The sequence below is a fragment of the Podarcis erhardii genome (assembly GCF_964252035.2).
Source record: "Podarcis erhardii genome assembly, chromosome: 9".
Classification (NCBI taxonomy): Eukaryota; Metazoa; Chordata; class Lepidosauria; order Squamata; family Lacertidae; genus Podarcis; species Podarcis erhardii.
The window spans coordinates 28,767,953-28,781,723 of NC_138512.1; the positions used below are offsets into that span (position 1 = coordinate 28,767,953).

The 13,771-nt window shown below is 43.4% G+C and overlaps 1 protein-coding gene and 1 long non-coding RNA gene across 44 annotated transcripts in view; one reads left to right on the top strand and one right to left on the bottom strand.

Annotated features, from left to right (window-relative positions):
• Positions 1 to 6,544, bottom strand: part of LOC309349706 — a 79,279-nt gene extending 72,735 nt beyond the window's left edge. For all 3 annotated transcript variants that reach the window (XR_014160112.1, XR_014160113.1, XR_014160114.1), the window contains exons 1-2: positions 6,492 to 6,544; positions 2,576 to 2,648 (exon numbers count right to left, since the gene is read on the bottom strand). This is a non-coding gene — a long non-coding RNA (uncharacterized lncRNA). The remainder of the gene's footprint in view (positions 1 to 2,575; positions 2,649 to 6,491) is intronic.
• Positions 6,545 to 6,661: 117 nt separating this feature from the next.
• Positions 6,662 to 13,771, top strand: part of SORBS2 (sorbin and SH3 domain containing 2) — a gene marked incomplete at its 3' end in the record, with an annotated part of 179,875 nt that continues 172,765 nt past the window's right edge. For 13 of the 41 annotated variants that reach the window (XR_014160000.1, XR_014160001.1, XR_014160002.1 and 10 more), the window contains exons 1-2: positions 6,982 to 7,192; positions 7,311 to 7,408. Of the gene's footprint in view, positions 6,899 to 6,980; positions 7,193 to 7,310; positions 7,409 to 13,771 lie in introns of those variants that run through there. The other 28 variants (XR_014160011.1, XR_014160012.1, XR_014160013.1 and 25 more) reach the window with 10 other exon arrangements.

Sequence of the window (13,771 nt, forward strand, 5' to 3'; positions counted from 1 at the left end):
TATTAATTGTAACTCTATATTGTGTATGTGATTACGTGTTCAAAACTAAATATTGATCAGCCATTAGCCCTCTTAAATTGAGAATAACAGCATAAATCCAAGATTCATACTCAGAATCTAAAAGCTCCACTAACAATACATTTTCTGGAATTTTTGTAAAATTGCATTAGAAAGAATGGCCAGGAAGTAGAATTGCTGAGAATAGTTCAACAGTAGTCATGTGATACTAAGAGCCAGTATAGTTTCACCAGGCTCCGTAAAACTACTGAGTCTATCCTGAACAGCACTGCCTGCCACCCAGGCTAGCAGTGAGGCTGCTGTGCACTTGCCTTTTCAGTACAGTTCTCCAAAACGGCAGCCATTTTGTATGTGTCAGGTAAAGCATCATTAAGTTGTCTTAAATGACTACAATTTATTCTTTTAAAATCAGGCAGGACCTTAATATAGCAGAGGAAAGGCTTATGCCAGGCTTCCTCTAACTTGGCCCTCCAGATGTTTTGAAACTACAATTCCCATCATCCCTGACCACTGGTCCTGCTAGCTAGGGATCATGGGAGTTGTAGGCCAAAAACATATGGAGGGCCGAGTCTGAAGAAGCCTGACTTATGCCAAGGAGGCATAAGATTGTACCTCGGGTTAAGTACTTAATTCGTTCTGGAGGTCCATACTTATCCTGAAACTGTTCTTAACTTGAAGCACCACTTTAGCTAGTGGGGCCTCCTGCTGCTGCCGTGCCGCCGGAGCACGATTTCTGTTCTCATCCTGAAGCAAAGTTCTTAACCTGAAGCACTAACCTGAAGTGTATGTAACCCGAGGTACCACTGTAATTCAGACTCAGCTTTAGTCTCTGCTTTTGTGTGAGTGAGGTTAAGGACCACAACCCTTAGAATTTAACTGATATCAGCGCTGTCCTCCCAATTGTCAACATCTTCATGGATGCATGAGTGAGAAGTCATCCACAGTACATTATTCTTGGCTCTGCTTATCTTCAAGACCTCCTCTTACAGTATTTCCCCCTACTTGCATTCTTAAAATGTTTGTGAAGATTCAGTCTGGTCTTTGCAGCAGGTGAACAGACACACAAGACTGAGACATGGCATCTCAAGGTGTTTGTGGCTGTTTGCACATTACCACATACATCTTTCTCTAGTTTCAGGTTAAGCAGCAGAGCCTTTTATCAGGGAAATGGCATGGAAACATGAGAGGAACTTAATTTTTAAAGCCATTGATTGATACTTGCTTGACAACCGTAAACCACTGTTATAAAGATGTTGAAAATACGATCTCTTTGAAATTGCTACAAAAACCTAGAATAGAAATGTGCATTCATGAACTGCCCATTTGGAATTCAGATAAATAAATGAAAGTACAGTATGGGGAACCACCATAAACTAAGCTCAGACTGCATTATCTGAAACACCTTTTTTTGCATGGTCCTAGTTTTTAGTTTGGATTAGGATGGCAAAAATTCTGTAACTCATTGAATGTTGTTCAGGCATGGTCAAACACTAAAGGGCTGAGCCAGTTGCCTGCTGCATCCTCCCCACCCTTTTCTGCCAGTGGGAGGTCCCCCTCCCCTTTGGCAGCTCTCCCATGAACAGATTAGCTGTGCTTGCCGCATAGCACACACCAGGAACCAACTGGATCGGCCTTTAACTTTCTTCCCAGTTTGGATATTCAATTACCCTCAAGAATAATTATAGCAATCCTATATCTAGAAGGGTAATTTTATTTCCTGTAATTGCTACTTCACTAGGATTTGCTCTTCTGGCATTTGTTGTGTAGTGATGCCAGTTGCATGCAAGGGCAGATAGTCATATCAAAAAACAATGCGATTTGCAGTGCTTCCATATATACCGGTGTGTGTGTGTGTGTGTGTGTGTGTGTGTGTGTGTGTGTGTGTATATTCATAGAAGCTGTTCTAATTTTTCTATTAATTTCACATGTCCCAATTTCCCCAGGGTAGGAGAATAATAGCATAAGAATGTGTTTTGAAAAGTGCACCCGCCTGTAACCCTTCTGCGGGTATTGAAAGGTACTGCCAATTTTACTGAAGTGGAATTTGGACGCTTCTTGCATGGGGCAAATAGCAACTGGAAGCAATAACATGCAATCATGCACGATGTGAGGATAAAAGCATCTGTCTGGACTGGAGACAAGCTGTGTGGAATGTCTGCCACTCTTGTCCTCAAAGTGAGGAGTGATAGACATGATTGTCATTATGAGTAAAGCTCCAAGCAGAGAGACCGACAGCATTAGTTCATGGAACAAGCTAACATCCATGCCTCTCTGTTTAAATGTAGACTAGCAACTATGGCAAATGGTGATTTTAAACATAGCTGACTATAACTGAAGCCTGGATTGTGAACACATGCCAGATCTTGAAACTTTGCAACTTGTGGGGTGAACATGCAGCAATAATGTTTGGGTTACCCAGGCCAAACCAATATAACATAGTCTCTGGGTGGGAATGTCACTGCCAATTCCTATGGCTATTCAGGGCTAATATGGAGAAAAAGAGAGGTTGAAGAAATCATGTGGTTCCTTAGAAATTTCCTCAAGCTTTCTTATCTACCATTTTTTAGTTATGCAGAAACAGAAGTCTATGGTGGTTGCCATCCTCTTTACTTCATTTAATACATTCACTCCTGCAAGAAAATACATGCCCATTATGGGTCTTAGCTTCCACAAAGTGGAAATAGTGCAAATAGAAGGTAATGAAATTATTTTGTCTTGCTTAGCCTTGGCTAACTTTGAGAAGGGGTTTGTATGTGTACATGTGTGAAATGCTGTGTACCAAATCAGGCCCAGAACATATTCAGGCATGAGGTTTACTAGGCAGCCTTTCTGTGTGTGGTTTGCTTTCCTTGTCTCTCTACAGCATGGTCTCCTTTTTATGACACTGGGGGTTTCTGAATAGGCCATCATGAGCAGAACCTACAATTCTGTGTACTGTAGCTCACAACCCAAATTGATAAGATTGGCAAAGTGTGAAAAATTATAGTTACTGCGCATGGTAAATGCAGAGGTGATTCCAAAAAATGGTGGAGGAAATAAAGCAGAAGTTAGAGTAATGCCCTGCCCTGCATATTTTGCAAACTACTCAGAATTTTGATAGAATAATGGCTAACAAGCACCTCCAATGATGCAGAACCACAGCCTCCCTAAATAGGAAGACATCTATATTGCTGCAATGTGTTTTATGTGGGGCTGCCTCTGAAGATGTTTCAGAAACTTCAGCAGGTGCAGAAGATGATAATGCCTTGTCTTGCCTCACTAATGGGACTGGATGGGAGCCAATAAACTGAAGCTCAAGTTAGTGGGTGGTTCCCTAGACTGGATGGACGGGAGGTTGCCTGCTCTTGATGGAGTTACACTCCCACTGAAGGAGTGAGCACACAGCTTCTGGATCCATTGCTATTCACTGAGGCTCAGGTGGCCTCAGTGGCATGGAGTGCCTTCCACCAGCTTCAGCTAGTGGCCCAACTGTGTCCCTTTTTGGACATGGATAGCCTAACAAGATATTGAGTGTATGGTGACTCCATAACTTTGTACAATTCTGTTTAAGGTTAGTACAAACCACTGAGAGGCGAATAGGGATTTGCAGTACCATCTCTCTATTTGCTGTACACTTTACAGTCGAGGAGTTCCTAAACTAATTGCAGCGAAGTGGTATTTGTAAGTGATGCAAAGTAATTACATGTCAGTAATAAATTGTAGAAATTGCTATGTGCGCATCTGCCAGCAGCTTTTGAGTCAGCAGCAAAATCAGCAAATTGGTACTAAAAAAGAGACCATACTGGTCAGTGCCCATGGGCCATGGTTCAGGAAAGAGAATTTGAGTCATAGCAGCTGGCAGTGTTCTCTGTCTGGAGCTCCTGAGGCTCTTAAAATCAGCTAGCCCCCCCCCCTCCCAAAATACTTGATTATTTGCTGCTAATAATAATTATCCCACATTAGAAAATCAAGCAATTGGAGTAAGGCCCAAGAAAAGCAAAACACCAAGACTTGCATCTTAAGATATTGCTACATGCAACCCTAGTCTCTGAGCAGCAAGAGACTCCGGGGATTCCTGCACTTTCCCAGGGTTCATTTTCCTAGGAATGAGGGTCATTGAAGACCATGGTGTTCTTAGGATATATGGTTTGATCTACACATATACAAGCTGAGCACAGGGTGAGGAAGCTCACACCCCAAGAGATCTTGCTTCCCTATTAGGTTCCAGCCGAGCCCCAAGTCCAGAACAGAACAGACAAGCTCATAACAACAACATGCATAGGAATCCGATGCATGTTTACTCAGAAGTAAGCCCTATTGTGTTCAGTGAGACTTGCTCCCAAGTAACTGTACATATATCATTGACCTTAAGGAAGTTCATGGATGGAAAGCGTCCCTTCCTTCCCCAACAGAGACCCTGTGAAAATCATTCTGGAGGGTTGGGAGACCTTCTGGACAATGTGGGGTGCTGCATGTTAACTTCTTCACTCCTTCAAGCTTGATTTGGGGGTTCCCTCAGCAGTTCCTAAGCCTAGCTCCTCATTGTTCAGGAAGGCCCTCAACCCTCCAGAGGGGCTTTTCAGAGGAGCACAGGGATACAGGGGAGGCCAGTCCACCTATGAGGCCAGATGGGGCAACTTCCTCAGGTGACGGGATCCACTGTGGCAACACATCCCAATGTTGATCTCCCCCTGCCACTCCTTGTTCCTGATAAAGATCTTCCCACATCTCTTCTTTCCTGAAAGGGAGGGTTGCAGCATTTTGTGGTCCACCTCAGGTGCCAAAATGTGTTGGGCTGGCCCTGGCTTGTTTGCTGGTTATTGTAATTCTGCAAGGGGTAAACTGCAGCACCCACAATTATTTGAGGCAAAGAATGTGCTTTATAGGTATTGTGTGTACACAGCCCTATTCACAGGAGCCTACTCCTAGGGGCCGAGGTCCCCTCAACCCCCACCCCATAAAATATATGAAGGGGCACCCCCCCAAGTTGATGTATTACCATTCAAATGGTGTGTGTGTGCTGCCCCATGTGATCCATTATGCAGGGTGGGGATTTCCTGGTCCCCCCAATATTTTATTCAGGTTGACAACCCTGGCCTTAACACAGGGGTATGAGAAGCCACCTCTTGGAACCCTTGTCATTTGGGCTACTTTGGTTGCAGTCCTGTGCATGCTTCTTTGAGAATGCATCCCAGTGGAACTTCCAAGTAACCATGCATTGGTCTGAACTGCTTGTATTGAGAAAAATCTACAAATGCTTAACACAGCTATAAAAATATGTCTACTCAGCACCTCTTTCTTTGCTGCCTATGGCAGCCACTCCTTGATAAAAATGCATTTTTATCAATATATGAGCACTGGCACCTCCGTTTTACCAAAACGAAAAAAGAGAAGGAAAGCACTATGTGTCCACCATTTTTAAAATGAAATTGTTGTGGTGTCCTAATGTAGCATTGGTGCAACCATACAAAGTGAAAGTGTCCACAGCTCTTCAGACTGCTATGAGTCAACAAGAAAATCTGATTGGGATATAAAGTACGTACAACTGCAGAATAAGGCACTATATGGCAGGATGTAAGCTCTGAGAAGAGATGTGCAATAGCCACTAAGCATGTCAATAAGTTTTATGCAAACTCACATAATATCCTTCAGTATCCTCACAGATCTCTCAGCTGTGCAGAACTCACCAAATATGTGAGAAATGCTTATGTGAGATAACGCAGAAATTTTAAAGGTGGAGCCATTTGAATCTCTGCATCTCTCTCAAAAGATAAAAAAAAGCTTCATCTGCTCAATGCGTTGGAGACCAACCATTAAAGGCCTTGCTGGAAAAACAATGGTGTTACTCCGAAATAACAGTGCTAGTAACATTCTGTCTACATTCCACATTGAAAGCAACAAATGTCAAGATCTCTTGATTTACACTTTTAGGATGAATATTGGATACTATTGATTCCCGCCCCCTTGCCCCACCATCCCACATTTATGGAAGACCATTCAAAGAGTGGTCACAGCGAAGTTGCTCTGGAAAAAGTATTATTGTTGATAATAGTTAGATAGGCATTTCAATAAACAAGGGGATTCCAACAGACATAAAGACGGAGCTTCAGAATAAGCAGACAATCGCCTTATAAACATTTTACAAGCCTCTGACCAATTTTCTACACTTGCCACTTCATACAATAATGAAAGAGAAAGAGGGAGGAAAGGAGGGAGGAGAGGAGGAAAGGAGGGAGGAAGAAAAGAAAGAGAAAGGGACTAGGAAGAAGACAAAAAGAGAAAAAAAGTTTGTTTCAGACAGTGTGTTAACACTGGCATTTATTTTATTTTATGCCGCCCAGCCCATAGGATAGGGCTCTAACATTGCCCAACTCCACCTGGGTTTGGAGCAAAGGACCCAAAATCTCCATCGCGTCTAATTAATGGGAGATTGGCAATATCTGCGCGAACACCCACCCCCTTTCCCGGTACTTATAAGACAAACAGCAATTAACCTCCTGTGTTGGGGGGGGGGGAATGAGATCCGCACATGATCAACCATGCTTGGTGGATGAGTCTGTTGGTTGTTGCCATGGCTACAGAAAGCTAGTGGAACCCAATGAGCTGTCTGCAGCAGTGCTGAAAGGACCAGCCATTTTGCGGGCGGGGGGGGGGGGAAGGGGAGTAAAGAGAGTGTTAGCATATTATGCTGAGCTTTAGCGTGGAGTACACAAAGCGCGCGGGGGGGGCCGCGTAATTTATTGCGAGGAAACTGAAGAAACGAGCCCATTATGGGTCTAATTAATAGAGCCGGGAATGCCTCCCAGCTGCCATTTTGACAATCTGCCTATCGCCGCTGCTCTCCTCCCCCCCCCCCTCACCACCCCCAGCTGAGAAAAGGTGGAATGCAGCGTGATAAAGGGTACATATCTCAGTCTCGCGCGCGGGCAGGGGCTGCTTTTTGTGTATGTGCGCGCGCGCGCGCGTGTGCGCGTCTTGTTGGGGTGGGGGCTGGGTGGGAAGCGAGACTGCTCTGCAGTTATCTCCACAGCTCGCCGGCTGGGCTCTCAGAGAGCGAGCTGGTGACCCAAAAGAAGGGTGTTGCCCTCTCCTCACAACATTGATCCTGCACGCTGCCTGCCTGCCTGCCTGCTGCCGCTGCCGTCGCTTCCTGCAAAACACACCCCTGGCTGAGAGCAAGCAAGCAAGCAAGCAGGTGTGCAGCTCAAGACGAGCTCTGTCTTGTGGTGTGTGTGTGTGTGTGTGTGTGTGTGTGTAAGTGTAAAAAAAAAAAAAAAAGCCCTCTCAGGTTTGTGTGCACTTCCTATTAACAGATTGCTGTCTTGGGAGCATCTGGCTGTGGATTTAGTCGGGGAAGGAGATTGCTGCTGCTGCTGCTGCTCGCGCGCCCCTGAGCTGCTCGGCGAGAAAGGTAAGCTTTTGTTCGCCTGCTTCCAGTTCGTAGCCCTGAAGACCCTAGTGGTATATGTCTGTATGTATATATTTCGCTTGCATTAAGTTGTTTAAAAAAAAGAAAAAAGCCGTCCATGTTGATTTTACATTCAGTTGCCCGGGCGATTATTTATTTTGATGTGTAAAGTGGAGATAGCCTTTCTTTCAATACACAGATAATCGAACTGTCAGGCTTGGGCTACTACTGCAAGCGAGCAGTTGCTGTTGGGATCTGTGTTAACTCCCCCCTCTCACTTCATTTCCACGTTCAGAGATGATGATGTGCATTCGGGGGGGGGGTCTCTTTTTGTACCACCACTGTCCCAACTCTAGGAAATCATCAGTATGCCCCAGGACTTGGGTAGAGTTTTTAAAAGTATAACAATTTGAAGCCCTTGAAACCCCTCCATATTGCGGTGTTGACATTCTGCCCAGCGTGAATGTTGCTACATAACTAGATTGAAAGAGTACCGGCCACCGCTTGCCCTCTCCACCACGGTTCTTCCATTGCATTGCATTGCATTGTTGTAGTATGTAGGTCATAAGGGAAAAGAGGCGTTTGCACTCGTCTTGTGGGCTGCACGCCCCGTTGCTGTGTTTGATTAGTTTCTGATGGCTGTGCTGTTAAGAGGCGAGTAAGGTAGGAGAGAAACAGTTCACACCTCCTTTTCAAAGAGCTCCCACAGACCCACACTCAGGCACACAGGGAGCACAACACACCCATTGTGTGCCTGAGTTGGGGGCTGGCTTGATAGAAAGGAAGCCAGTTCTCCACATGGACCACAAATGCAGCTAGACTGGGGTGGAGAGCGAAACTCCTTTGAAACACAACCTCGGTGGCAAGCTGCATGTTAAGAACAATACTGGGGACAAAGGAAATGAAAGATACACACATGGAATGTCTATAGACCTAACTGAAGCAGTGTGGTTCTGGCATATGTCTAGGTGCTAAACATATAGGCTTTTGGTTTCTTGAAATAACTCGTAAAACTGATCAATAAAACTGCAATCTGTTGACATAGCGTAAGGCAGATAATGTTTAAATTATGGTGAAGGAGAGAATTGTAACTCACTCCAGGTTACTAGTAATAGGTGGCTGTTTTGCCAGAATGCCATCATTTTTGGCTGCTTAGAACGTTGTTGAAAACCTGGAGTGCCTTTCATGTTTTTATAAAAGTCCATGCTTTCTCAAAGCGCTACTGGATAATCTTTAGAATATACTTAACATAATAGAATCGCTGCTAGATTAAACATTGCAGACGGCTGCGCCGAAGTCAATAGGTAAATTAGTAACAAAGGTAGTATTATGTGCTGGTGAAGCAATAAAGGTGCCAAAGTCCAATACATTTTCAGATGTCTTTTCCATATATATATATATATATATATATATATATATATATATATGAGCATTTATTAAATGCGATTGGGAAATGCTGTACTCAGGTGTGCACAGAATTACACATTCACATTTAGAGTCGCTTGTCTACCAAGTCCTTTGGAAAGCATCTTCTATGTTTTGTGTTGTTTTTTAGTTTCATCTCCAAGCACTTAAGTTACTTGAACTGGCCTGTTTTATATTTATTGTCTTTTGTTACACTTCAAGATCTTTCAGATATAGGACCTGACTGCCCCCCCCCATCCCTTTTGCTATGATGTGTCATTCATTCATAGTATCACACAGATTCAATTTAGCAGGTATTTATTGATTCTGCTCTGTGTCAAGTCCATTGTTAAACACTGAGTGCAGCTTCACACAATGCTTTTTTTTTAAAGGATGGCATTTTTAACAGGGACTAATGTAAGTATTGTGTGCAGATCATAATGAATGAAGTTTATACACACAAGTTGCTCTATGTGTGTACACAGTGTACACGTGCTGGGATGTGTTGACATTTAATTTTGTCACAAAATTCCCTTTTCCTTGCAACTTCATAATGTATGGAGTACATTGTGTTAAAGAGTTTTCCCACAGGATTCCAGAAATGGTATTTGAATGGAGCTGTGCTCATTGAAACATACCTTCAATTTAAACATGGATTTCTTCTGCTTTTAATAGCACGTTGACCTCGGTCATAAGTAATACACTGGAGCCTTAAGAGCTGTCCGCACATTCAGAAAAATCTAGTCACATAATCCTGGAGGACCCTAACAACTCCAGAGACAAATGTGGTTTAATGAGGGAAAGATATGCCAGGAGAGATGGGGGAGAGACTCCCCTCTGCTAAATTCTCAAACATGTACAGAGGGCTTCAAGAAGAGTAATGTTATTTCTTCACTTCGCACTGGATTTACAGACACTTGGAAGTAATGGAGAATATCATTCTTACTCATTTTTTTTGAGTGCCTTCAAAAGCATGGCACAAAAGGAACCAAGTAGTTAATTGCATAGTGGGGAGAGCAGAACTGTGCCCAGAGGCTGCACCCACTCTGTCTGTGTTGCTTCATCTTATGAATTGGAAAGGGAGATGTCTGCAGAAGGTAGCTTGCTATATGTACCTAGGCTTCCCCTGCTCATAGTGTGGAATTAGGGTTCTGTGTTGTGGAGAGGAGCCTAGGCACAAACAGGCGACTTACCTTGTACAAACATTTCTTTTGCCCAACTCATGGATTTCAAGGGCTGGTGGGTGCAGTAGGCAGGCAGAGCCCCACTCATCCCTTCACACAATTGTTAATCTTATGGCGGGAACACCCAAATAGGGCTCTAGCCGCTCAAAATAGAGCTCTAGCCTCTGTTCATCAAATAACTTGGGGCAGTGGCACAGGTGACCAAAAGCAATGTAGTTAGGCCCTTAGTCTAGCTCAGCTGTAGTATCCAAGCTGGACTGGAGTAAAATAGCCACAGGGTTATGGGGCACAAGCGTAACAAGGCAGAACAGGGAGACAGTGATTTCATTCCATTCCCTTGTTTGCTCTGTTTCATGTAGAAAAACAGATGGTGCTACCTGCTTTTCTGTGCCAGCGCATCAACCTTTAAATAAATATATGCCTCATCACATCTAGTTCTTTTCTTAAGGCAGTTGGATTGAAAGGCAGACTTGTTTTTGGGAGGCCAGATGTTGGCAAGCTGATCAAGACTTATTCTGGAGATGACAAAAAAATGGTGGTCAGTACACCTTATTGTTACTTTTATATTTTGTCTTCTAAGGAGCTCAAGGCAGTATGGAAGGTCCTTCACACATCTGGGGGAAATAGTTTCTCTGGGCACTCAGGAGTGTACTTCAGGAGTGGGGGAACCTGTGGTTCTCCAGATGTTGCCTGGTTGGTAGTCAGGAATGATAGGGGTTTCAGTCCTAATAGTATCTGGAGGGCCACATGTTCACCATCCCTATGGTACTTAGTTTTTGTGATTATACCTAGAAATCTAAGTTGTGCTAGGGGTACTTAGTTTTTGTGATTGTACCTAGAAATCTAAGTTGTGCTAGGGGCTCTTGGCTACTCTTTGTGTCAGCCTTCACCATAGCTCTGACAACTTTACAGTGGTACCCCGGGTTATGTACTTAATTCGTTCCAGAGGTTCGTTCTTAACCTGAAACTGTTCTTAACCTGAAGCACCACTTTAGCTAATGGGGCCTCCTGCTGCTGCCGCACCGCCAGAGCCCAATTTCTGTTCTTATCCTGAAGCAAAGTTCTTAACCTGAAGCACTATTTCTAGGTTAGCAGAGTCTGTAACCTGAAGCGTACGTAACCCAAGGTACCACTGTATTTATGACACTATAGGCAATCCACAGTTTTTTCCACAGGGGTTACTTTCTGGACCCCAATGCATTTTGGTGGGGTCCGCGTAAAGTGTTTTGCCCCCCCCCATTCTGCCCCTTCCCTCCCTGCCTCCGTTCCACCCCCATTCTGCTATTTTAGTGATGTTTTGGGGTTACTTCCTGGTTTGGCGCCGGGCGTATGTGTGCGATCGCACATCCATCGGTCGTTGCTTGTATTTGTAGGCCACCCAATCACCAAGTTCTCTGGAAGCATTTCAAATAACAATAAACACATTTTAATACAACTATAAAGCACTGAAACAAAAGATATTTAATGCAGTGTTAGCAAGATGATACAGGTGACCAGTTTATCACGCAGCTGCATGGACAGCTTGGTAAACTGCCTCTTGGTAAATAGTCATATGCATTAATTAATTCACTTGATGTTCCCTATTGTCCAGCACTTGTTGTGGGAGGGCATTAAACTGACATTTAATGGAATGCCATTCATGTCCAGCTTTCGTACACCTGTAAGTTACAGAAAGGCAGAACCTACAGGAGCTGTTCTTTACTGACAAGTATATGGATCTTATAATCTATATTTGTTTGTCAATATGCTCATTTCAAAGGATAGTAATTTACAGGCATTTGTCTAAGGCCTATTTTTCACTGAGATTGTAAATCTGTCTTGACTGTAATCCATCAGAATGCAGGTGGGATCTTCACATGCACCTCCCTAACAACAGCAAAAAAAATAAAAAGAGCCCACATGCAAAGACTGAGAAGGCTATGCTAGAGCTCTACATCTCCCTGACATGCCAGTTCTCAAGGTGGAGGAAATTTATGTGCATTGGAGGAGCATTCAATCATGTTGAGCCCCCCTTCCACCCCTGCAATCTTGAAGTAGTAACACAGGTTTACCACCTGCAGTGAAAACTGGATGTGTGTCTCTAGCAGCTGAATATACAGCAAAAATATATACAGAAAGCAAAAATAAGACAAATGATCACGTGAAATATCCCAGCTTTGGCAGTATGGCGCTGTTTTGTAGCAAGTTCAAGTCACACAATGTGCAGGAAAGAAAGTACCGTATTTTTTGCTCTATAAGACTCACTTTTTCCCTCCTAAAAAGTAAGGGGAAATGTGTGTGCGTCTTATGGAGCGAATGCAGGCTGCGCAGCTATCCCAGAAGCCAGAACAGCAAGAGGGATTGCTGCTTTCACTGCGTAGCGATCCCTCTTGTTGTTCTGGCTTCTGAGATTCAGAATATTTTTTTTCTTGGTTTCCTCCTCCAAAAACTAGGTGCGTCTTGTGGTCTGGTGCGTCTTATAGAGCGAAAAATACGGTATTTGGATCTCAGGATATGGTGTAAGATCCAGTGTTAGTCATACTAACATTGATCCATTGAAAGAAAGGGATTTGACTGATGTTCAAAGATTTCACTCTTGAGTATGACTTGGTTGGGTATCACCTATGGTCTGGAGGCACATGAGGTCATCATCTGGTTGGTGACTGAATGATTGGCTGCCTAGGAACCACTTTATATGCCAGTCTTTCCAATTGCTCTTTTGTGTGAGGATGGCTGTTGTGTTTTGTAATACTTTGTTCTGCCGCTTGGTGCTCCTGCTTTGCTAGGGTTTATGAGCAAGACAAGCTGTGCTCTAAGTTAAGGCAGTAAATGGAATGAAATAACAACATAAACATATTCCTGTTCAAAAAGTACACAGATTTAAAGCTAACATGTTTAGTGTTTTGCTACCAGGCCACAGAAAGAGAACACTGTCTCCATTTATGATTACAAATTTACTTTTGGCTTCTGTACTGAGAACCAAACTGCACATGACATTAAATGTGTGAAAGCATTTACTTTGCATGTTCTGTATTCACTAAATATTGGCTGCGTGGTGAGAAGAAAGAGCAGAAGTGGGGGACGCAGCTTGACTTGTCATTCCATCAGGTCTCAAATGCAAATGAAGAAGTTGGCTTATGTTATCACTGTTGTGGTTTCTTTTCTGTCTCTGTTGACTTTCCTGCTCATCTAAGTGGATTTGCCATTTGCGCAGACTCTCATACAACTGATTATGGGAATGCATACAATATGTCAAGGATGGGGAATCTGTGACCCACCACATACTGTTGGGGCATAATTCCTGCCACCTCTGTCCATTTGCCATGCTGGCTGGGATTAATGAGAGTTGGGAGTCAATCAACACCTGAAGGGTCACAGGTTCCCCATCCCTGTGATATGGGCATGCAAGATGTCCCACTCATTGTCATGCTCAAATTCTGACTCTGTTGACAGACAGATGTCAAAGCCATATCTTTGGATCATGTGGATCATACTAAGTCTGCCTGTATTTTTACAGTAATTACAAAAGTGTGTTGAGAAATCAAGTAAACAGCACTGGAAAATATATGTTTAAAAACTACTATATGATCTCTGTAAACATGAACATTTTAAATTTATGTTGGAGGCATTCCCATAATTCACTCAAGGGTATGATTCAGGGTTTTTGTCATCAACCAATGTCTCCTAATAGTGCAAAATCTTACTGTAATTATATATACTAATAGCAAACTCCTTTGAATGTGGATTCTTAGGTAGCCCAAATTGCACATATTTCCAATCCACACATGAGGTATCGGCA